The following is a 25,303-nucleotide window of genomic DNA, read 5'->3' as shown; positions in this document are numbered from 1 at the left end:
AATTAAGGAGCAAGTAGCACATCCTATCCTATATGTGTCTTTGCATTCTCGTACTTACAATTTGGTTTCCATGTGATGCTTAAAGTGGTAGAATGAAAAAGGCAGGGCTGCATGTGTTATTCAAAAGGCAAATTGGATAACTTGACACATCTGTAAACTCTCCCAAGGGTTGTTGCCATCAGAAAATCAAAGTGTCATCATTGCCTATACTTGTCACGAAATCATATTTTTTATTTCTAAATTTTGGATTATTATCATCATTTGTAGACCTTTACAACTAAACACTGGCACTTGCTATTGACAAGGTAGCTCCCCTTACATTACGCAATCCCAATCCAGCATCACACTGTAACACCTGGCTCTCTGCCGGATTTAAAGCCCTCCGACTATTGAAACGGGAGGCTGGAACCATATGGTTGAACAACCCATCTGAAGGTAGTAAAGCTTGCTTCTCAGCCGCAACAAGAGCCTACAACAAAGAGATACTACTTGAAAAAAGCACTACCTTTTTTATAACAGAATTGCAAATGCAAATCTTTGCAATCCTGCATGAGCTGGAATCGCCACCATCACCCCGACAACTTGTACTAAGGATAGCGCCTGGTGCGCCAATATTCACAATGCCCTGCTAGGGAAAATAGATACTCTCCAAAAGAAGATCCTGACTAAACCAAACTTAGTTTAAAAAAAGTTAGCACGCGCTCCTCTCCAGAAAGAACATGGCATGATAACCTGTTCTGAGATGAGAGTTTGCAGCACACGCTTTTTGCTCACTGTACCTTTTACAGATGGGAAATATCCATTTGCATATCAGTCTTTGTCCCGCCCTCATGGGCAGTCCAGTACCGAAATGCTATGGCAATTCCTCTCTGAACAAGAGTACCAAAAGCAACCCCATACAAGTGTTTCAGCCTTGTTGGGCCTCATTAGTGAGGTGAAGCTTTGTCTCTCTGAGCACAGTGAGAAGGGACTCCACGTCTGGTTGCCCCCAGGTAACTCATGGTGACCAACCCCAAGTTCCTTTCAAATATTTAAAAAAAGGTAGCAGGTGCTCCTCTCCAGAAAGAACATGGCATGATAACCTGTTCTGAGATGAGAGTTTGCAGCACACGCTTTTTGCTCACTGTACCTTTTACAGATGGGAAATATCCATTTGCATATCAGTCTTTGTCCCGCCCACATGGGCCGTCCAGCAACGAAATGTTATGGCAATTCCTCTCTGAACAAGGATACCAAAAGCAACCCCATACACGTGTTTCAGCCTTGTTGGGCCTCATCAGTGAGGTGAAGCTTTGTCTCTCTGAGCACAGTGAGCAGGGAGTCCACGTCTGGTTGCCCCCAGGTAACTCAGGGTGACCAACCCCAAGTTCCTTGCAAATATTTAAAAAAAGGTAGCAGGTGCTCCTCTCCGAAAGAACATGGCATGATAACCTGTTCTGAGATGAGAGACGCATCTGTGGTGGCTTTGTCCTACCATGCCGATTCTTGTTTCTGTAGGGCAAAACCTGCAAAGGCTTTGCCACAACATGCTAGGATTTGACTCTAGAGCGATCACCTGTGATGGCCTTTCCCCAACATCCCAGCATGTTCCCCCTTAAAGACACACATGTGATTGCGTTTCTCCAAAATGTCAGCATTTGCCCCTATTAAGGAAAAACTGTGATGGCTTTGCCCCAACATGCCAGGACGTGCCCCTCTAAGGATATACCTGTGATGGCTATGCCCCAATATACTAGTGATTGCATTGACTCATAATGCCAGCTTTTGCCTATATACAAATATGCATAGACATAGGAGAAAGACTTGTGTCAATACTTAATGAAATAGTGTGCACTGTCGGCCATCCCATTCCGCTGAGTCATCTGTGATAACAAGGAATACAGGGTGCCAAGTTCTATCTTTGAGTCACAACTCTCAGAAGCCCAGACATCGCTATCCCTCCATGTACACCTTTTGCTAAACCTACATACTTGCCAACATGATCCATTGCAATCTATAGGTGCTTATTCAGTTCAGGTTTCCTTCTTTCAATTCTGGGACTTGTAGTCTGAGTTTTATAATGGGAAGTAGGTTACCTATGACATTCAGAGTTCTTCAGTGATCAATACTTTCTCCTGCACCTTTATATTGTACACCTTGATCCTCAAGTGGCTTTAACTTCTTAAAATACAGGGATGAAACACAAGTGAATGTCCAAAGATCACAGCTCCATGCCCAATGCATACCTCTCCTCTCTTATGGAATGAATATGTAGCAACTTTTTAAAACCTGGAAAAATAGGCATTCTAGTTGCCCCTTAATCAGACTACAAATTAAATTCAACTGCTGGCCTGATTGGATGCCCCCCATACATCCAACATGGCAGGCAGCTCATGTAATAACGGACATGAAACCCTCTTTAGAACCACCAGTTACATATTAGTTTAGTTTATTTGCTTATATAGCGCACCGTACCCTCAAAACATCCTTCTGTTAATGTTGGCGAGTCAAACACTTGATACCTTTTCTACACTCCTTTATGACTATCCTTTCACTTACAAAAACAACTGCTGACCTGTCTTCAATGGACACATACCACGGTACCAATACTCGTTAAATACAAGAGCAATTTTCAGCACATTGAACTTGTCCTACCTCTGCTTCACTGGTTCCAGCGGTCAGTGGTAACAGGTTTGTTTGTCTGATACACACATCAATTTATCATCAAATTCCTTTGCATGCAACATCTTAGCTACCTGGACACAACCCAGAAAGAGAGCTTCGCTTGGGGCGGGAGGAAAACACATAATTTCCAGAACTGTGGCTGCTTACACATTTTTGCCCATTGTGCACTGGAGTGTTTTTTCCTTGAAAGACCCAAAGTAAAACTAGTAGTTAAAAGGCTGAGTCCTTTGCTACTCATTCGCTTCTCTCAGGGACTAGAAAAAACCAACGCATTAGCACTCTGCGGGTGTAAGCCAGCTGATCAGGTAGCTGGGAACGCGGGCTGATATTCCCGATCTAGCCCACGTTCCAAGTTGCCTGATAGCCAGGCTCCGCAGCCTGCCATCTTACCTGATTGTGTGCCTGCGGCATTGTGCTCCACCACCACAGCATCTCCCCTGCCTCATCCTTTTCCAGTCGCCGTGATAATAGAGGAGGGGCTCCATATGGAGCCCCACCTTCTACTACCATGGCATCCATCTTGGCAAAGCATTTTCATTCATTGAACGGGAGGCGCGTGTTGCCCCGTTCAATGAAAGAAATAGTTTTTTCTTTTGCACACAGGGCTACCGCTTTGGTCTCCCGGGGTGCTAATGCCGTTCTTAACCCTTTCCACGGGTCATACCGGTGGTAAATCCTGATCCCCTTGTTAACCGCCCTCGCGCTGTTAACTCAGGCTGCCAGGCCGTTATCCCCGGTATGGCCCGTGCAACGGGTTCAGAACACCATGGTATTACACAATGGCAAACACACATTTCAATTTTCAAAAGGAGGCTTACGTCTTGATAACGTAGTAAAAGCCTTCAGGGCTGTCTGGTTAAAGTGTATATTTATCTGCATTGCTTCGCTCGTAATGCACTTGATCACTTTTCAGTGTTTGTGCAAATTCTGCTTAAGCAAGAGTGCTAATGTCATTTTGTGAAAGTAAATACAGATGTTCGGAATGTGATAGCACGTGCTAATATATTTCTGAATTGCCATTTAATTAAATACAGCCCTCATTTCAGCTAAAATGCATCAATAAAATACCAATCCATGAGACCCAGTGGAGTAGCTTTGCTGAAAATGTTGAGGGGATCATGACACCTAAATGAAAGGGGCCATTGCCAAATGAGAGGGACAAAATGCTGTACGACAAAAGTTGGGGCGGACAAACACCCTTGTCCTACCCTAAAATTACTCCCATGAGACCCTGCAGGTAGGTCTGGCAGACTGCTCAGCTGTTAATTTACCAGACAAACGAACCCAATATAATGCTGCATTATTATCTTTTGGAGTTCAAGCAATAGTTGTAATGGAACTATGTTTACCAAGAACAAAACACATTAGCATAGACATAGTAAAATCACCTTTCATCACCGTGGTGAATGGAAGTCTTTCTACTATGTTTGTGCTAATGTAATAGTGTGTAAACCTTACCTGCACATGTCTTTAAGACTTTGAAGTTATTTACTATGTCTGTGAGCATTATGTATATACTGTTTGTGAAATTGCAGCACATTCTATTTAGCCCTTATGCAGTTTACTTCCTGCTTCATTTTTATTTTATTTATTTATTTGTTAGGACCCCCTATTGATTGTCAGCGCATCTGCCGTGTATCCACTAGTATTTTTTATCTATGTGACTTGCCGTGTTCAGAATTTGCTGCTAGTCTGCCCTGTCTCTCCGGAACTACATTTCCCAGCTGTATTGTAGGCTCCAGCCTTCATAATCACTGACCAGGCGTGTGAGTGCTCGCACGTGAGGACATGCCTGATAGTGCCGTATTAAAGGCTTTTAGAATAGTCGCTCCGCTGTGTAGCCCTTATACAGTTTACTTGCTGCTTCATTGCGATTTGCACTTTATTCACTTTATCAGTTTTATTTTATTTATTTATTTGGTAGGACCAGGTCGAATTTACTTACTTATGTCTTTTTGTCCCCCTATTGATTGTCAGGGCATCTGCCGTGTATCAACCAATATTTGTGATCTATTTTACTTGCCTTGTTGATCGTTTGCTGCTAGTCTGCCTTTCCTCTCTGGGAACTACATTTCCCAGCTGTATTGTAGGCTTCAGCCTTCTTAATAGCTGACAGCCGCGTGACCGCCGGCACGCGAGGCCAAGCTGCTTGGTGCTGGTTTGTGGTGGTTGTGTGGTGGTGCGGCTCCCTACCCCTGCTGCTCACCTAACCCACACGTAAATCAAAAATAAAATATGAAAAACATTTTGACTTTAGTCTTTGCTGAGTTATCATGTTGGCCCCCTTGCTAACGAATTCAAAATTGAAATGCGATGCTATTTTACATACATATTTGTGTTTAGGACTTACCGAGGCTAGTACTGGCAGTTCTGGGATGGATTTTAAATCTACTGACAATAGGACTCAGCCCATCATCAACACACATATACCACATACCGGCACACTTGACAAGGTTGCTCTTCCTATCGCGCTTATAGAGTGTGCTAAGACTGATCCAATTATAGAGATACCATGACTGTTTTTACCAGGTGCTCTCAATGCCTCTGTCTCTGCTACTCTGAAACAATCTTTGACACAGGACTCTATGCAGACCTTGATACAGATAGTTAAAGAGGTACCCACAACTTCTCGCAACAGCTCCCTCATTATCTCCCTTCTTAACACTCACTCTTTGTGTGTACATGATACTGAAATCTCAGACCATATTTCCCAACATAAACCAGACTTATTTGATGTGAATGAAACCTGGCTGCATGAGGTGGCTCAAATGTCTTTAAATAATGCTGACCCTGAGGGTTATGCAATTTTCAGAGCGGACCGCACCTAAAAGAGAGAGGGAGGGGGTAGCATTTATAGCCAAAGCTCACTTACATTTTTATTCCACCCCTGCTCCCTTCTTAGAAGGCTGTGAAAACCTTACGCAGAAGATTACAATTAGCCACAATACCTCTCTTGCTTTCCTCCTCCTCCTCTATCGTCCGCCTCAGATTACTCGCCTATTTGAAGAGCAACTTCTTTCGCTTATTAACAGCACTACACGCGTTAATGCTCCTCTGATTATTTTGGGAGACTTTAAAAACGTATGGGCTGATGATCCTAACGATTCGAGATCTTGTTCTCTCTTATCTTCTCTCAAAGCAATTGGGTTGACTCAACTTGTCGACCGACAAACGCACCGAGGCGGACACATATTGGACTGGATTTTTGTCCAAAAAGGTACTAGTCTGTAACCTTCGTGTGTAGGATTGCCCCTGGTCAGATCACTCCTTGATCACCGTAAATATAGGATTACCCTCAGCTCACCCTAAACTTAGCACTAACCCCTGCATTCAAGTGAATTACAGGAAAACCAGAGATATTGCACCTCAGGATTCTTCTAACATTCTTGTGTCCAATTTGGACACTATTGCACCGTTTATGATCCCTCTGGCTTAGCTCCTCATCTGGTCAATGCCCTTCAGGTGTCCATTGATGCCCTTGCTCCAGAAAAAATGAAGGTAAAGAAAATAGAAACCCTTAAGAAATCCTAGTTTGATGATACCATTATTGAGCTGAGAAAAGTCAAAAGAGCCTTGGAATGCAAATGGTGAAAAATCCTTGCTCCAGCACCCTGGGTACTTATAAGAAGGTGGCTCATAACTACAAAAAACTATTCTTGAACTTCAATTCCCATATCAAGAAAACTAAATCATCTTCTAGCGAATTATTCACAACTCTTAATGAATTTTGAATGTAAGGACTCCCATCTTTCCCTCTATCCTGAAACACTCTAGTTAGTGTCAATTGGTTCAAGAAGAATTCCTTGATAAAATTGCTGGCCATAGAGCTAGAATAGTTTCCCAATTGGCCCAAATCACCCCTAAGGATAGTTCTAGCTCCACTAACGTCCCTCCCCAAAATACTTCACCTGGTGTCACACCTAAATTTGATTTTCACCAATGTACTGAGAAAGAAGTGCTCGTTTTTATTCTACATCTTAAGCCTACTACATGTACTACAACCCTCCTTAAGGGTTCTCTTGATGTATTCACCCCCTGGATTACCAAACTGGTCAACATCTCCTTAAAGGAGGGCATTGTTCCTGCTGTTCTGAAACAGGCTTGGATTACCCCACTGTTGAAGAAGACCACACTAGATCCAGCTGTGGCAGGGAATTTCCTGCCCATAACTAATGTTCCGTTTTTGCTTAAAGATCATCGCTGGAGTGGCCTATTTTCAATTGCAAAGTTTTATAGAGGCTAATGAGATCTTGGCCTCGTGACAGTCTGGCTTTAAAGCGCAACATGGCACCGAAACAGTGCGGTTGGACCTTAAGTACAATATCTCCAACATTGTTGAAAAGGGCCACCCAGCTCTTCTGATGCTGCTTGACCTCTCAGGGGCATTCAATCTCATTGATCACTGCCTCCTCCGGGAGAGGATGCTCAGCATTGCTAATTGCTCAGAGAGAGCTGCTTCATGTATCTCCTCCTTTTTGGGTCCTACGTCATCCAGGTCTGCTATGGGTAAGGCTGAAGCCCTTCCCATTAGTCAATCGTGCATAGTGCCACAGGGCTCCTGCCTGTCGCCTTCTCTCTTTAACATTTGCATTGAACCATTTCTGGATATGCTGGATGTCGCCTATGCCAACTACATGGACGACACCCAGGTGTTCATTGAGCTGACTGGTTGTTATAATGAGTATGCAAGGACCATTGACCACATTTATACCAACATTCAATCCTGGATGGCTCATAATGCCCTAGCATTGAATAACAATAAAACTGAGTTGCTCGTAATTGCCTCTGGTCCTCTACTGAAATCCATTGACCCCAACTACTCTCAGTTCACCCTTGGGGGTGAGGTGATTCCAGTCAGTCCTAATGTCAAAACGCTGGGCTTTGTTCTCTACTCAGAAATGTCCATGAAACCTCATGTTTCCAACATTCGCTCTTCCTGTGTAACTAGGCTCCTCCATCAGATTAGATCTTTGCTTCCGTTAAAAAACAGATAAATCCTAGCTACTTGTCTGGTCAATTCCCTACTGGACTACTCTAATAGCCTGCTGGCTGGTACTAACCTGGCCCATCTGCAATCCTCTCAAAATAGTACTGCAAGGGCTGTTTACGGATTAGCCAGAATGGACCATGTATCCGACTTTAGGAGGGAACTCCACTGGTTGCCTGTAAAAGAAAGAATTACACATAGGTTTCTTGCTTTGACCTTTAAATGTCTGAATTCTGCTTCCCTATTACCTTAGGGATAGGATTTCCCTCCAACACTCATCTAGAGTACTTCACCCAAACAACACCAAATGGCCTACACCAACCCTGGTTCAAACTAAAGACATTCAGGGGGGGCATGTTTTTAAATTCAGAAACCCCTGGAGTGGAATGGTAGTCCTGTTCCTCTTAGATCATCTACCTCTCTTGTTAAATTCAAGAAGGATGTGAAAACCTTATTGTTCAACTCTCCTTACTGATCCCCGGCTTCTCATTTCTGATTCCTCTGTGTTTGATTGTGTTTATTTGTGCCCTCTGAGGCTTATAGGGGTGTGGCGCTTTATACAAATTTCAAACAAATAAATAAAATCAATTCTGAGATGCTGGTATAACCATCTCAAAAGAAGATATAATTTGACACAGTACTTAAAAAAATGCACATATAGCTAGTAAATACCTTTGAATGCTTAAAAGCATGTGCAAGTTAGGATGAGCACACTATTACATTAAGCATAGCTGCATAGACATAGTAAAAATACCTTCCTTTACTGCAATGAACGGAAATCGTTTTACTATGCCTGCTTAAGTAATGGTGTTAAAACACTAACTTTATGCACTCCCTCCCCTCCTCACATTCTATGCCCCTTACGTTCCCCTAGAGGCATGTCCATGGAGCAAAGCAGCTTCTACATCAATCTCCCCTGCTGGTACACTTCCTCCTCATAAATGGAAACCCTGCACCCATAGGATTCAACAGTAGCCTTGATTTTCCCACTGAATCCAATGGTTGGGAGGTTTACCAGATCTGCAGGAGAGAAAGAGTGTGGATCACAACACAAGGCTCAACAACTACACTGTCGGCACCTAAAAATCACCAGATTTTATTATTGTTTGAAATAGCTATGCCATTTATTGTTACACATTTTATGGGCAAAATGTGTGGCCACAATATAGTAAACATTTTATTTTGCTTGCTAAATAAGCAAACAGCTTTGCATATTGTAAATATTTATGTGACTTGGGCCTCATTACAACATAGGCGGCCACGGAATGAACTGTGCTGGTAAGAGACCGGCGCCGTTCATTCCGGGCCGCCACATTACGGGGTCAGACCAGATGTGAACAGCATGACCCGCTAGCAGTCCAGGATGCTAACAACGGGCCCGTCATTAACGGGCCTGTTGCTAGCATCCTCCCCATTCCCATTGAGCCCTATGGGGGCTCAAATGGGAATGGGGACGTACCGGATCTGGGTCCCGCGAAAGGGAATTACCGGGCCCTCCAAGGTCGGAATGGCCCGGTAAATCCCCTTTTGCGGGACCCGGACCCGAGTATGGAGGTAGCCATGCCGCTAAAAGCGGCATGGCTACCTCCAAACTCGTAATAAGGCCCCTTGTCTTTCAAAAATGAATCCTCTGTGGACTTTGATGGAGAATTGCATTAGCATGCAAACGGCCCATCGCTGTCTAAACAAAATTAACATTATCATTGTTATGAAGATGTGGAACTTTTAACTGGCATATTCATTAAAGATAGCTAGCCCCCATGACAGATATTCCATTAATTGATGCAAATGGGTAGTAGCCTTTGGACTGTCCCAGTAGTTGTAAATCCCAGCATGGAGCAAAACAGAGAGACTAAAAAGTGGAATTGAGAGCACAACCGGATTTTTCAATAGAGGATTTCATGACATGACTGCTCTGGATCCAACACACAACATTAGACTCAGGGCTTTAAGTGGGCCGGGCCCCGGCAGTCTCCGAAATTTCGTTTTGAGGCGGGGCCCTGCCGGGGCCCACTAATCTCCCCTGTCAGCCCCGGCCACTACAGGAAAAAGCATTTTTTTCTACAGCCTGAAGCTCTCGCTCGTATGCGAGAGCTTCGGGCTTCAGAAAAAAATGCCTTTCAGCCATAATGGTGGCGTCGCACCTGCGAGGCATCCCTTTAATCAAGGGATGCACGTGGGCCGGCGCCACCATTATGGAGAAAACGTGTGGCCGCTGGAAGCAGAGGCCTTGCTTTCTAAATACTGAAGCTCCCGTGGATTCTCGGGAGTTTCAGTCTTTAGGAAAAAGGCCTCTGCTTCCAGTGGCCTCACCCTTTCAGTCTTAATGGTGACGCTGCCCCTCCCCAGATGGCGAGGGGCAGCGCCACCATTAAGGCTGAATAGGAGAGGCGCTGTCCCCTGCCAGGCAAGCCTATAGAATAGAAATGCAGAGATCAGCACCCTCTCCCCCAAAGGGGAGAGGGTGCTAATCTCTACAAAAGGCTGCCTGGCAGGGGTGCCAGTAGCCCATTGAGCCGGGGCTCGTCAAGGGGGCGTGGCCTAACGGCCAATCAAGACCCCCGTTGTTAGGCCACGCCCCCTCGATGGGCCCCGGCTCGATTTGTAGTGCCATTTAAGGCACTGATTAGACTTAACAGGAATCTGTTCATTTCAGAGTCTCTAATACTGCATTTGTGAAGGCAGAACCGAGGGGTAGAATGTTGTGCGATCTAAAGGGCTCCTTTCTAAATATTAGTGGGTCAGGGCCATCATAGCAAGGAATTGACTGGCTTGCAGGCACACAATGTGTCAGCTGCATAGATACACAGGGTATGACGTTATTACATCACCAGGCTTTTTTTGCTGCGTTTTTTTACTGAAAATATTCAGCTGAAAAAAACTCATAGAAAAATATGGGGGGTGGGTAAGGGGATATAAGGAGTAGTGGGGGTGGGGAATAGGGACTAGATAATAGGGAAAGGGTTTGTGGAAACCCCCCAATACAAAACACAACATTTCGATGAGTTGTTTCGGCTGAAAATATTTGGCAAAAATCTCAGTGAAAAAAACCTGGCGATCTAAGAACATAGAACCATACACAGGGCCATAATCGCATTGCCTTCCAGTTATAACTTTACTCGTACATGTCAGACCCTCAGGGCACCAGCAATTATGTACATTGCAGAGGCTGCTCCAAAACTAACGACTTGAACCCTGTTTATTTTGGAAGCTTGCATTACTTGTGATCTGCATTACTTGTAACCAAATATTTAAGCATGCATTATTTGTGGTCTGCATAACCTGTTACAACATTCTTAAGGTCGCTGAACCTGTAACCAACTTCTTAAGCTATGCGTCTAGATGCCTGAGGGTTAGGTGCGCAATACAGATGTAATAATAAATAAATAAATAAAGAAACATAAACCTAAAAAATTGAAAAATGATACATTCTCAAACCAATCCCGGGACACATCTAAGTGCAGTCAGTAAGTAATCTGCCTTCAAAAACATGTGACTCATTGAAAAGGTAAACAACCTAATGATGTGAAACAAGAAATTGTAATTAATACAGTGGTGAGTGGTGTAGCGATTATTTTGGTCACGTAAGGGGTATATAATGCACAGCAGTCATTACGTGGCTGCAGGCGGCTTTGCGTCACAAATCACCTAACTGTATCCTGGGGTGTGGTAGAAATGCAGTCATCCTCCATCGACACAAGAATCTTAAAGGTACACTAACAGTCAAAGAATTGACTGCCAAGGCAAAAAATGCCAGGTGCCGAACATCCACCCAGAGACATATGGGGAAATTAACAAATTGAAATTAAGATATCAGTTTTGGATGAAGTTACTTTAAATCAGGGAAATGTTTCTCAATCTGGACTCAGTCACAACAGCATAGAACAATGCACATTTGTTTTCCTCATACGGTCACAGAGAATCTCTTGTCACAAATCACATGACTAATTCTGCAGGAAGACATGGGTTACTCAGTCCTCCAGATAAGATTTTATAATGGAATATTTTGCACACACGTTTTTGAATTTGTGAGTAAAATAATGTTTTATGGAGTCAAACATGTAATTTTTGTTCCCATTTTTAATTAGCTGGTTATATTATGAATATAATTTGATGTCAAATCAGGCATTTTGTGTAACTGCACCTGGCGATTCATGTAAATAACAAGATATATTTTTCCTGAAAGCTAAATCTTCAGATAACGCAGGAATAAAATACTAGATCTCCTTTCCGTGGCACAGCGGTGCTGGTACCAGCGTTCATTGATGTCTGAGTTGACTACTTGTGAGTCAGATTGTTTCTTACAATGTCCTTACAAAATCACTTAATCCCCAGTCACCTCACAAGTAATAACTTCACCAACATATGGATTAGTGTCTTAAAAAGTAAAGATCCCCTTGGGAGAGTACACAATTCTCATGAGGTAGTTATTTTCTCTCTCAACAAGGGGCCAATAACTTTGGTGTTGAGGTTCAAATTGACATATCTATCGCTTGAAGGTAAATCCTGTTAAGATATCTCTCCCTGTGGATATGATAGGGGGCGTGTTGTTAATGAGAAAGTTATAGCAACTAACCTTGGCCTTTTGAACTGGACACATTTCAAGGCCCATTTCCTAGCAGTTAAGTTCATGTCTATTCCCCATAAGGGACCATACATTCTTTCCTTGGTGAGGTCCATTACCCCAGCTACGTGATGCAAAATACAATTAGCAAAATTAACATCCCATCACGTACCTTTACATATCAAAAAAATATGAAACAATGTTTTGGTTCACACAGACATCTTGTAGGAAACAGGAGCCTAAAATAAAATTTGCAGGGCCAATGTCATCTAGATCATGGACTGAATGGTTTTGAATGAGTCGAACATTGAAGGAAAAACCTACTTAAAGTTGTAGACACACTTTTTATTCCTAAAGCTGCATTCTATAGTCAAGGTTAGTTTGATATTTGAAATTCTGGAGTTGTATTCAACTATATTGGAATGGTATCCTGTAGTTACAACACCAATAATTACTTTGAAGTAATTTACTTCGATTACTTAAAAAAATATAAGGGGTTGTGGGTAACAGGTTAAAAAGGGGGTGAGGAGGGGCTTGTGGTAGGGGTAGTAGTGTAGGGAATTGGGGCATGGGAGCGGGGACCCTCCAATCTTAAAAAGAAACATTGAAGTAAAATATAGAAGTAATGGCTTCAAAGTAAATTACTTTGCAGTAATTACTGGCATTGAAATGACATGGAACCATTGGAATGCATAGATTACCTTTACTTTGGAAATTATTCTATTTCATTCATTCTATTTCATTCATTTGAGGAAGAGCTGGTTGAAGGGCTGGAGTGTTGGAACCAGATCCTCGGTAACATTTCATAACATATCCTTGAGGTTGGGATTTCAGCTGTCCCATTGGTTTGAGCAAGATCACAACTAGCTTTTCAAAATAAGCCATTATATTAGGATTACCAGCAGTAGCTGGATGTCCGGTTATTCTGACAGGAAACCTCTATTAAGGCTTACATAATTAGTAGACTTTAAGGGCTAGAGAGTAAGACTCAGACACAGAGGCATGTTAAGCTTCGGTTGCAAGCTTTTATTATTGAAATAATAGCGAGGACTGGGGAAATCCTATCTGCCCCTAACTCTTTGAGGGGTTTCCCTGAATCAGCAAAACTAAGGAACGTGTCCGTCAGGATGTTGTTAATCAAACAAAGCGTCTTCAGTCCTGTGTCCAAAATACTAAGCTGACCCTTACACTTCAAACTAAATACAAGATGAAAAGGGAGTTTTCTCTGAGCTATAATCGTATAGCTTTCTCTTGAAGTTGCCAAAATAAAGGTCTAAGGTGTGGAAAAGAAAAACTCATTTCCACTGTGAAAGGGGGTTTCCCTGCCCCTAGACTTCTTACACTGGTGTTGAAAATGCTCTATCACAGTTCCAAGTGGTTCAAGGGATAAAGCTCTTCCCTTGAATCTTCTCCCATATCACACAGTTCTCGGTTTACCGGTTATGAGCAGCGTCTTCAGTGCACTTCATGTTTCCCCAGTGTCTGGGCTCCCAGTCCATCTACTGGTAATGCACCCAGTGAGTTGTTCGTTTTCCATCTTGATTTCTTTGGTCCTGGGCAGCTCCGACTGCCCGTAGTCAGAAAACTGTGAACTTCTCCCGACCTGGCAATTGCTCGGCACACCATGTCCGTTGGCCTCGCAACTGCAGTCTGCTCACCTTCAGGGTCCTCCATGGTGTCCGCACAAGACAGGAGCCTCTCCAGTCTTTGGCTCTCTCGTTCTGCTTCTCGCTCTCTACACTTTAGTTCACCTGTGTTACTTTTAAAAGTCCCACTCTTTCCCTGCAGTTTCCAAAGACTAGAACGCAGCGTTGGTTTGCCGTGCCTAGTTATACTCATTGCTGTATCCATTTTCCTCATCCCAGTACAACAAAAGGGGGAGGTAAAAGAGGTTTGGGATAGAGAAACCTGGGAAATCAGTATCTATGTAACAAAAGCCATGTATGACTGTTGCAAATTCCCTTGGTGATCACTAAAATGTATGACCGATACAATGGGCCTCATAACGAGCTTGCTGGTCCGGATACAACGGTACCAGTAAGCTTGCCGGTACCGTTGTATCCGGACCAGCAAACTCCGAGTTGTGCTTGTGGGTGCCTTTCATTCCGCCATGTCTGACCTGGCGGAATGAAAGGCACCCGCGAGCACAGCATGCCTGTGCTACAGGCATCCCCATTCCCATTAAGCCCTATTGGACTCAAATGGGAATTGGGATCACCCGATTCCGGCACCTGCGAAAGGGCAATTACCGGGTCCGGTGGGGCCGGAATACCCTGGTAATTGCCCATTTGCGGGTGCCGGACTTTCTTGCAAGTTTGGAGGTAGCCTGCCAGTTTTACCGGCAAGGCTACCTCCAACCTTGTTATGAGGCCAAATGTCTTTTTGTCTCTCTGGAGCTTGTCCTCTCCCATGTGGTCCTCCCCCAGACAGACACCCCCAGGGTCAGAGTCAGATAGCTTCTGCCTTTCCCATGTCATGTGAGAGAGGCTTCCTTCCAGGGAATTAGTGCCGAAGTTGTCGATTCGTCACACCTTACAATACTTGTTTGGTATGAAAAAGTGGGTCAAACAGACCTCACTAATGCAGTCAAAAAGTGGGAACAATCTCTCAATTACATAAAACCCTAACAATAAAGGGGTGTTAATGGTTTCTAGTATTATTGGGAGATACCTGAACCGATGTCAGCCCACCCCGGGCTCTAGCTTTGTGGTTTCAATAACTGGAATCTGATCCCCATTCTAAATTCTGTAGAGCACAAGTTAACGCTTGAACCTGAATTTTATGGACTATTTCCTGGTTTCATTGTTGAACTAGGGAGTTTGAAGTAGGAGTCGCCTGCAAATCATTGTCTAAACAATGCCTCTATTTATACATATGCACAGGGAAGTGTGGGAGGAAGGGTTAGACAGGGACCGATATGTCAATAGTTTCCTATTTTGTGTTGTAGTATTTATAAAACCTGTTTTTTTTTGGAGGGAATATTTGCCTGGTTTATGGCATAAAAGTGGCTTGTATGTCAGTTATCTGTAGAGTCAGGTTCACTGTCAATTGTTTGCTTTTTGTCAGAGTTCCTTCCACCTCCATTTTAACAGGGTAGTTAGGACCTCATTTAAGGTTGTGTGTATTTTCATAACGAAATACTGCAGGGAGGCAAATACCAACTTCCCCTAACTCAAAATGTAACACTGGTGCAGGGAGCATTTATTTTAGTATTTCAAAAATACTACCTCCACCAGTGGTAACCTCCAAATGTATTTTTTAAAATGTCTGCAGAGTTCCACTGCTGCACTTTTTTGTAATGCACACCTTTAATTTCGGACCCTTTTATGCATTACATGGACAAGGTTGCAAGTGGGATCAGAGGTGCCTAATAATAATAATAATAATAATTTAGCATTTATATAGCGCTACGAACCCTCAGGTATCTGAGCGCTGCTTATTATTACCCACAGTGTGTGGTGCTCATTTATCGACCTCGGAAGGATGAAAGGCTGAGCTTGGCACTGCATTTTGGAACCCCCCTTTACAAATGGGCCAGTCTGCAAACAACTTGTTTTACTGTATTAAAGGGAAGCATCTATGCGTCCCTTCTGTACAGTAACACAAGCAGGGCTGAAGTCGAGGGCACACGCGGGGGGACGGAGTCCACCCACTTTTTTTAGAGGGGGGACTCAGTCCCCCCCAGCTAAAATGAGAAACATTATGTCCTCTTTATTTATGAATCAAAAGCAACCTCAGGATCAAAACGCAGTCCGCAGATTTGTAGGCCAGACACTTCACCACTAAACTATATAACCTGATGAAAAATAAGCGACAACTAGAGGTGAAATGTCCCATTTGGGTAGTGCAAGTCCCAGGGAAAACATTTATATTTGTTCTTGGAGTTTAAAAACATGCACACCTTTTAAAGTTTTCAGAAATACAATTAGAAGAAAATATCCTCTCTTGGTTTTGCGTGTGTTGATTTTATGAAAGGCAAATGTCATTCATCCTGTTCAATTTGGATGGTTATTGTAGTATTCTAATGCTTAATGAAATGTTATTGTTGGAAGTACCACAGCTCCCCGCCTGCGCGTGAGAGAGAATGTTGATTGAGAGCGTGAGGCGGAGAAGTGATTCTGTAGGCGACGGTTGAGAAGGATGTCGAGCGATTGAAGGGTGTTGCAGTGCGGGGCGCCAGCTTATATGTTATCTAATAAAGTAAATCATATTTACTTATCGTGTCGAGCATACTTCACTTGGCGACGAGGATGCCGGCGTCCTGAGGACCCACGGGGTGAAGAGGAGTTGAGGGCAGGTGCTCCGAGCTTAAGCGCTAGTTGCGCAGGCTTGTGCTGGTGTTCCCCAGCAAAGGAAAGGACAAACGGAGAGCGGACGCTCCGAGCTAACGACCATTTTGCGTTGGCTTGTGCTGTTGTTTCTGTCTACGGCTGGACTGAAACGGAGAGCGTGTGCTCCGAACCGGCGCATATCGTGCGTTGTTTTGTGCCGAGTCCAGGAGGTCTCCTCTGCTGGTCCAGGAAGTTTTCCATGAACTGCAAGTAACGCCGTATTACTGGTGGGTAAAAGGAAAGGACCCACCTTTAGCTCGTAGGTCACATGATCTGTTTAATCTGGAGCCAGGCTAAATGAAGAGCGGACAGTGATCCCTCATCTTCGTCACAGTACAGACTATACAACCTCCACGTAGCAATAGGATTATCAGCTGACTTAACAGGAAGTGGCGTGCAATAGGACATTGCTCAAGTAAAGTATACAAAAGAAATGCAAGGTATCAACATCCAACCGCCGGCAAGTTTCCATCCAACTCCAGGCCAACCTGTAGTTTTGTGGTCAGAATGGAAAGAATTTTGGCTGAATTACATTCAAGCTGTAGAACAAGAAGAACTCACATTCTGCAAAAAGAAGTTGCTATTGTTACATGCATTAGGGTTAGAAGGACAAAGGAAGTTTAGAGAATTACCAGAGTTGACTGTAGATGAAGCTGGTGATGCTGATGAGCATGATAGGGCCATAAGACAATTGGATAAATATTATGCTCCAGAAACAAACGTAGCCATAAACAGATACAAGTTCTATACACGAGTACAGAAAGAACACGAAAGCATTGAAGAATATGTTTCAGCTTTAAGAGTTTTGTCACGAACATGCCAATTTGGAAATGGCATCACCCTGGATGAGTTGATCAGGGATCAGATCATTATTAATTCGAAGGATAATTTGGTACAAGACAGAGTATGGATGGTTGGGAATCCATCTTTACCGGAAACTATAGCGATCGCTAAACGTGTAGAGCACAGTCAGTTGTGCTCGAAAGAAATGAAAAGCAAGAAAGAAGAGGCTGTACAGAGTATGCAAAAACAAAGTATCAAGGTGATACAGGAAAAAGAAACAGATGAACAGGCTCAGGTTAATGCACTGCAACCTAAAGACCGAGCTGAATTGAATGTTAGGACTAAGTATAAGATTGAAATCAATGCAGGAAGAAATAACAGGGCAAAATCTTTTGAGCAAAAAGGAAATTCTTTTAGAGGAAAGAATTGGGTGAAGAATGAACCCAGGATTCAAAATGATCAGAGATTTCAGAAGGCTGAACCAAGAAAGGGAGACAGATGTTACAAGTGTGGCAGAATTGGTCATTATGCATTCTCAAAGCAGTGTCCAGCGTTGGGGCAGAAATGCGGAAATTGTGGCATAAGAGGTCATTTCACGGTTGCATGCAGAAGAAGGAAGAACATTTCTGCCATTTTGGAGGAAGAAGAGGAATCGGAAGAAGAAAGGGTGTTTCTGATACATGAACCACCTGGTGGAGAATTTAAATGCCCTAGCTGTGAAGTGATAGTTGACAATTGGAAACTCAAGGTGAAGGTGGACAGTTGTTCACCATGGACGATTATCACTAAAGGAACATGGCAGAATTTAGTTACACGTGGCCTCAAAAGTAAGATGAATGCATCAGACATATGAGATCCTGGTGGGTTTGAAGGATCCAAGATCAAGATGATTGGATGGTTTTCTTGCATCATCCAATTTAAAGATAGACGTGCTCAGGTAAAGGTTTATGTCGCAGAGAAGGGTGTCACTGTTATAGGTTGGAGAGATCAAGCTGGATTGAGGATCAGATTGGATCCATGTGACAAAGAGCAAATTCTGGTTGTTAACTGTGGTCAGGAGCACGAAGATAAAACTATCAAGATGAAGAGAAACAACCGACTCAAATTAGGGTTACTAAATAATTTTGCACACAGAATTCGTCTCAAGCATGGAGCAATACCAGTTAAGCACACGAAGTCCAGACCAGTCCCGTTTGCCATAGCCGACAAGGTTGAGCAACAATTAACAGAGTTGGAATCTGAAGGAGTGATCGAAAAGATTGAATCCTCCGAATGGGTGAGCCCCATTGTTGTTGCGTTGAAGAAGAACGGGAAATTGAGAATTTGCGTAGATTTAAGAGACGTGAATAAGAACATCATAACTGACACGTTTCCTCTTCCCATCATATCTGAAATGTTGAATCGAATTGGTGATGCTGATCTGTTTTCCACGCTGGACCTATCAAGCGCCTATCATCAGATTTTGCTGACAGAAGATTGTAGAAACATTACAGCATTTATTACGCCACATGCACTATATATATACAAACGTATGCCATTTGGGTTAGCATCTGCTGCGGCAGTATTTCAAAGAGTAATGACGCATGTACTTAAGTGTTTAAGTGGTACGCTTGTATATCAGGATGATATAATTGTATTTGGTAAGGGATCTGAAGAACATGATTGCAGGTTGAAGGAAGTGTTGAAGAGATTAGAAGAAGTTGCTTTAGAAATTGAGAAAAGCAAGTGTAAGTTTGGAGTGGAAGAGGTGGAATATCTTGGTCATACTGTGAATGGTAAGGGATACAGGCCTAAAAGAGATGCTATGAAAGCGATTAAGGAGTCGCCTAATCCTAATAACAAAGATGAGTTAAGATCATTTTTGGGGTTGTGTGAATATTACAACAGATTTGTTAGAAATTTTGCGAGTGTAACAGAACCATTGAGAAAATTACTGAAAAAAGATGCAAAGTTTATATGGACTGAGAAGTGTAATGAAGCGGTTGAAGGCATAAAGAGAGAGATTTGCAACTCTTTGGAGTTAGGAGGTTTCAAGTTCGGGAGCTTGACTAAGATCACAGTGGATGCCAGTGGAAGTGGTTTAGGGGCGGTGCTATCGCAATTAGACGAAGATGCAAATGATAGGATAATCAGTCATGCTTCAAGAGCTATTACAGAAACAGAGAGCAGATACTCGGTCATTGAGAGAGTTATTGGCATGTTCATGGGCAGTGATTTATTTCAGAAAATATCTGTGGGGAAGCAAATTTATAATTCAGACAGACCATAAGCCTTTAATTGAAGTTCTTACGGTGAAAGGGATGTGTAAAGCCTCCCCGAGATTAGCTAGACTTAGCCTCAAGTTACAAGATTATAACTTTTCAGTGAAATACGTGCCGGGAAAAAGGAATGTCATTGCTGATGTTTTTTATCTAGATTACCATTAAAGGGTAAGGAAACAGTTGCTGATGCAGATGAGGAGATGGTGGCTGTTGTTTCTGAGGTTACGTCCAAGGATACTTGGATTGAGGAGCTGGGCAGGGATGATGTGATACAAGAAATAAGGAGATATACCGAATAACGGTGGCCTGAGAAGAGGGCAATTAGTGAAGAATGTATGAGATTTTGGGAGGTGAAGGATGAATTGTCTATTGATGATGGGTTTTTAGTGAGGGGAGATAAATTGATTTCCCCTCGGAGTTTATGTAACAAGCTCATTGAAAAAGCACACATAGGCCATCCAGGCATCACTGGCACAAAGAACAATGTGCGGTCGAAATATTGGTGGCCAGGTATGGATTTAATGATTGAGAGATTTATCAGGAATTGCTGGCCATGTCAGAATAGTGACAAGAGCTGCAAGGTTTTCAAGTCACAGCCAATTAATGTTTGTAAGGGTGAAACACCATGGGAGATGGTAGGAATTGATATTGTTGGGCCATACGAGAGGTTGGTTGGAGAGAAGAAATTCTTTGATAGTTTTAGTCGATTACTACTCGGGATGGGTGGAAGTCAAAGCGGTGAGTAAGATTGATACAGATCAAGTAATAAAGTTCATTATGCAGATCTGCAGAAGGGAAGGATTTCCCAAAATAATAATAAGTGATAATGGTGTTCAGTTCAGAAGTAGAGAAAGGAGAAAATTTGCCACGAGAACAGGAATTGAATGGAGGTTTTCATCACTATATCACCCACAAACCAACGGGTTAGTGGAGAGGTATAACCGAGTTATTGTAGAAGCAGTAGAAATGGCTCTAAGTAACAACATGCCTCTAGACGAAGTTCTTAAGGAAAGGGTTTGGAGCACTAGAATGTCTGTTAAAGGGGGAATGGATGGCTCTCCTTTTGAATTAATGAGGGGAAGAGCTCCCAATACCTTACTTAATCCAGCATGGGTTAATCGTAGGAGAGGGTTAAGTAAAAGATTACAGAGTTCAGACAAACAGCCAGAAAAGCATAGTATGTTTCTAGAAAGGCTAAAGTTGAGATTGTCACCAGGCGATTTCATGCGAATCAAGTTAGGACGAAATATTAAGAAAGGTGACTCTAAATACAGCAGTCCAGTTAAGGTGATACAAGTATTCAGAAGAGCGGTTAAAGTTACTGGAGGATCAGTATGGAACTTAGATAGGGTTAGTAAATGGATGTGGGAAGGTAAGGGTGAAAGAGACAAGCAAGTCAAATTGGAGAGACAAACGTGTGATTTGTTTGGTGATGACCTTATCCAAAATAGGATTGAGAATGTGAATGGTGACGATGTGAGACTAGGTTGTGAACCGAGCGTACAACAACGACAAGGTGATGAGGTGTGTGAAAGTAGGATGGTACGTAGTTCAAGAAATAAAAGGTTACCGTTCTGGTCCAGAGATTATGCCATGCGAAGTTAAGTAACAACCTCATGTAGGGGTAATTTTATTCGATGTTATTCATTGTGTTTGCAATATTGGTTACAGCCTTATGTGATTTCGCACACATGTTTTTTTTGTGTTATAATATTTGTCTTATATTCTTGTTCAATTTTGTAAAGGGGGGAGGTGATGTAGTATTGTAATGCCTAATGAAAGTTATTGTTGGAAGTGCCGCAGTTCCCCGCCTGAGCGTGAGAGAGAATGTTGATTGAGAGCGTGAGGCGGAGAAGTGATTCTGTAGGCGACGGTTGAGAAGGATGTCGAGCGATTGAAGGGTGTTGCAGTGCGGGGTGCCGGCTTATATGTTATCTAATAAAGTAAATCATATTTACTTATCGTGTCACGCATACTTCAGTTATGCAAAGCCAATTTAATTAAATGTGCACAATTCACCTTGATATGCTAATTTCTGGCAACGTCACATCCCACTGTGTTTGTTGAGTCCCCCCACTTTATTTTTTAGGACTTGACCCCTGAACACAAGTGAAATAAGTTTGCTGGCACCCGGAACTTTTACCTTCACTTGTGGGGTGGTAGTCAAACCAAGCAGACTGTCAGCAGAAAGTCTGGGAGGAATGCCCTTGTCGGTATTCACATGGACCATCCCAGTCGGTATTCATATGGAATATCACCAGCTGTGTTTGACCCATCCCTGCTCTTAGGCCGTCTGTAGATCTGGCAGTATTTGGAAAATGCTGTCAGACTTTCCAATATCATCCAACTCTGAATGAGGCTCTTAGTGTGTAAAATGAAACACAAAATATAAGCTGCTCCATATACTGGCAAGCATCCACCCACATTCCACCTGGGACGCCATTCCTATATGCTGAAAAGGGACATCACTTTCCTTCTCACCAAGACATTGGTCAAATAATCATTTGGAGTTTTTGCACCTGTTGGACCGCCCACCCCCACCCCTGTGATTGTTCAAAGTTCTCCCTAGCAGCAGCGGTAGGTCTTTCCAATGCAAACTTTAAAATCCTTAAAACTGATAGAAGGCACTCAACAAGCAGCAGTATACGATGTATAGGGGAAAGTGGCTCTAATTTGGCCATTGGCCCCTTGTCATGTAAACAGGTGCCCTGCAGTGTGCTCTAGATGATGTTGTATGACAAAAATGGACTGGTCTGTCAAAGAGGTGTAATCCTAAACATTCAATCTGGCTGTTGCAGATGCCTTAGCAATTCTGAGCATTAATGTTTTCCTTTGCAGCACACTGTTCTGAATTGTGATTTTGAAGCGATTCAGCATTGGCTGTTTGTTTCGGGAAGTTTCACCTAGTTTGGAATCTGAATGTGGTTCTTTCTGTTGTGCGTCATATGCGTTTTGAACCTATGGTTACCAGTGAACATGCACCATTGATCTGTAAGTGTCATCGCTGTACAGAGGATGAATGCATTACAAGTTGCCCCTGTGAGCCTTTGACAACCTTCACAAGGACGAGGCTGTTCTTAGGGTGTGCCTACCTGCTTGCCTGAGTTTCTTTTTGGAGTTCCACATCAGTCATCAGAATCAGGTTCTCTGAAGTGTAGAAAACCTTACATAGCCATCTCAAATACTATCTGGACCCAGTGAAGCAGATCCAGTCTTGAGGGAATTTATTTTAAGACCGATGCTCTATTGATGGCTGGATGGATTGTTCCATTCGAAAATGATAGGCTAAAGCGGGCGTTTCTCCTCCCCACAAGAGCCACACCCATGTTGTAAGTGTCAAGAGACTTTCCTAGTTTTTCAATGCAGTGTGCCTCTTGGTGTTATCGGTAGGGTAGCCACACTGTCTAATCCACATGCATTTTGTGAGCACTACTTGATGGAATTCAGCAACAGCTCCAAGGTTCAGTTGGGACAGGCTTTACTTAACCACTTAACTGCCAGGCTATTATGCAAGTCTATGCAAAAGCACTTAAAGATAAATGTGTTTAAAAGCAGGATATTGCTACCTTCCTCTCCATTTCACATTATTCTGGGTGTTTGGTGGACCAGACACAATGGCTTTACTATTCGTAGTATTTAAGCCTGTTTCCTCAGATGAAACCTGCTACCATCCTTTGCCTGTATCAAAAATGTAATTACAAGCGAAAGCGACAAATGTCGTATATGTTTGGTATGCTGCTGTTCTTCTTTTTGTTTACAAATTATGGTAAATAGAAATTATTCTGTGTTATTTACAAATGAATTGTAACCAAATAATGCAATATTCAATCTGGGTGTTGATATAATTTTAATTCACTTTTAATGCATATCTGGTTTATTTCTGTCAACGCCCCTAAAAATCACATACAAAAGCAATACAATATAAACCCTACAGCAATAAAAGAGATCATAAAATCTACACTTAAAATTGGGTCAATAGTGTATCAGTTAGCATGTTTTTTTGTTTATTTCTTTTTAAAATGTATTAAGTACTACCGTGACATTGATTGCCACAGCTTCAAGGGGTTTTGTCCACCAATAATTCTATACATATATATATGTGTATTATATATATATATATATATATATATATATATTATTTTTTTTTAATATTAAGTGCATACGGTTAATTTAACCTTTCGCACTACTTAAAAACATAGAGACAAATGACATACACATTATTTTAAAAAACACACAGTTATAGTATATAAAAGATTACACAAACCTAATAAGACGTATTTTTAAGAAACACAGTAACAAAAAGAAGAAAACCTAATCACTTAATCAAGATTTCACTTTTCCCATATGTGGTATGGCCCTGCAATGAGGACAAGAGCTTCCGCCCCATACATAATACTCCAAAATTGATCAGAGCTTATATTTTGGTATGGTGCATACCCCCTGTCATACATATAAATATATATAATAATTTAATTTTACAGTGAATACATTTGGTTCATAGCTTTGTGCAGCAAAAACTGATACAACTAAGCCAAAAATAAATGGTTGAGAACTACGGTTTTACGAAAAGAAGCATATTATTTATTAAGTGGTCTCCTAGACCGGATTGTACAAGATGTAATGGGGATGTAGGACTCCACCTCTAAGACACGTACGTTTGTTATTCATGCTGTGAAAATGCAGCACTTCATGCATTGTACTCCATTATCTTTAACCCCTTAAGTGCCAAAGACGAGTGTGCTTGTACTTTTTGCATAGACTTGCATAACAGCCTGGCACAAACCGATGGCGTGTGTATTAAAAGATTGCTGCCTTCGCAAAACCTACAGTGTGCTCCTTGGCCTGTTGACCATTTCACAATGAAAATGTTTTAGTTGAAGTGCAACTTCACATGTTGCCATCTACCACTTAGAATTAGTAATTGATCTCCTTTGAAAGGCCCGGTGGAAGAGCCATCCTTTCCCAAGTCTGACACTGAGCCAGTGAACAGTAGATTACCTTTCAATCAATTACTGAGCTGAAGAAAATTTCGAAGACGAAAATATCGCAATTTCGAAAAGCACATTTCCATGCAGTTATATCTGAGGGCCATAGTGTAATAATACATATGAAGGGAGTAATGGGCTGCTGTGGGAGGGGTCACCCTCACCTATAATTGCAGGAAAAATGGTGATTTTCTTTTTTTAATTTGTATTTTCGTATTCACATTTATTTTTCTCAGTAATCACATAGATCCAATAACACTGCCCATTAGCAAACATAATTTTCTTTTGTATTTTTGTATTCTTTTGCTCTTCTCTATCCATACACATGATCCCTTTTCAAATACTATAACAAAGGACATACCTACACAGCATAATTAATGCTTTAAATGCATTGATATGTCAGGAAGCCCATATTTACGATATGTTTAGGTCTAGGAAGAGTAAGCTTTGCTTTCTGTCAGAGCTAATGTAGATTCATAAGACGGGGCCCAGTGTCAGTCTGCTGCTCCCTCCTGCGCAGCCATTGCTTCCCGCTAAAAGCTTTGATAAATCAGTGGACATTTTGTAGGGGAGCAAATGTAGTAGTACACTTAAGCACGGAGGCATGAATTAAGAACAATCATGATGAAACATTTGCAAATGACACTTTCATGTCAAGTGTAACAGCTGTGTGATATCAGGGCAGCACACAAACAAGTCTCGAATGTTATAGTACAAATATGCGAATA

At 42.3% G+C, this 25,303-nt stretch overlaps 1 protein-coding gene across 4 annotated transcripts in view; it reads left to right on the top strand.

The window, feature by feature from the left end:
• The window catches only part of LOC138521035 (potassium voltage-gated channel subfamily A member 3-like), a 279,474-nt gene that overhangs the window by 240,455 nt on the left and 13,716 nt on the right, over positions 1-25,303 (top strand). The gene's annotated exons all lie outside the window — the stretch shown is intronic.

Source organism: Ambystoma mexicanum, chromosome 13 (genome assembly GCF_040938575.1).
Source record: "Ambystoma mexicanum isolate Mex_15411 chromosome 13, UKY_AmexF1_1, whole genome shotgun sequence".
NCBI classification, from domain to species: Eukaryota; Metazoa; Chordata; class Amphibia; order Caudata; family Ambystomatidae; genus Ambystoma; species Ambystoma mexicanum.
Note: the sequence above shows the minus strand (reverse complement) of the source record. Positions and strands in the feature narration are given on the sequence as shown.